The following is a 1,250-nucleotide window of genomic DNA, read 5'->3' as shown; positions in this document are numbered from 1 at the left end:
AAAAAAAAAAAAAGAAGAAGAAACATGTAGACAAAGCCATTGGTGGCTTTGTGGTTTTCAAAAATTGCTCGGGTCCCCAGAGATTCTGATTCCAGAAGTATGACACCCTACACACACGAGCACCTCAAGCTGGGGCTATGCTCAGTGGTAGAGTCCAAGGCTTCAATGCCAAACACTGCAAGAAAAGGAAAAAGCCCTGGGAACCCGAGTCCACAGTCTATAGGCTACACTGGGACATGCTAATGCAGCCATCAAACTGCTGGAGACACGAGAGTGTAATAAAGACCCAGGGGAACCCAGGTCTCTTAGCAGTGTGCTAGGGGCAGAGGCAGACACATTTCAATCCTGTGCAAACTGAAGGAATGAATTAGCTTGGATCACTGAAGAGAGGAGGGAATCCCAGGCCACACAGCCTTGGGCCGATTTGGGTGAAAGAACCGATTTCTTTGGAGAAAATTTGGCCCAGGCTTGCCGAGTACCCTCTCATCTTTCTCCCCATTGTGTTACTTGCCAATATCTTGAGCCCTTTTAAAAACGGGGGGGGGGGGGGGGGGGGGGGGGGAAGGGGGGGGGCCGGGCTGGCGGATTTCTGAGTTCGAGGCCAGCCTGGTCTACAAAGTGAGTGCCAGGACAGCCAGGGCTACACAGAGAAACCCTGTCTTGAAAAACCAGAAGAAAAAAAAGAAAAAAACAAACAAAAAAGATCAGTTCAGGGCCATCCTCAGCTCCGTAGCCAATTTGAGACCGGCCTGGGCTACATGAGACCCTGACTCAAAAAAAAAAAAAAAAGCCTCTCCTTTCTCTCATCGAGGCAAAACATCCAAATTGAAGTTTTTTTCTTTTTTGCTAGTATCTCTGAGAAAAACAGAAAAATGATTATCTCTCAGTCATACTTTGAAACCACCCGTCTCTCTGGGGTAGAACACATGTGTTCAAGAAACAGTGATCCTGAATCTTCAATGGAGACACGGGGGCATGCCCATATACAGTTTGAGTTAACAGAGGATAGCAGGGTGCTGGGGGCTTGGAGGATAGGAGAGAGTTGGCACAGACCATGAATGAACACCGGCAAAGGGACTGTACCTGTACAGTTGTGGTGACCACTAGGTCAGTCATCAGCCTAAGGTCTAAAGTTCTTTTTTTTTTTTTGGTTTTTTCGAGACAGGGTTTCTCTGTATAGCCCTGGCTGTCCTGGAACTCACTTTGTAGACCAGGCTGGCCTCGAACTCAGAAAAAGAAAAAAAAAAAAA

This window comes from Mus caroli, chromosome 1, assembly GCF_900094665.2.
Source record: "Mus caroli chromosome 1, CAROLI_EIJ_v1.1, whole genome shotgun sequence".
In the NCBI taxonomy this organism is placed as follows: domain Eukaryota; kingdom Metazoa; phylum Chordata; class Mammalia; order Rodentia; family Muridae; genus Mus; species Mus caroli.
This window is presented reverse-complemented; position numbering follows the sequence as displayed.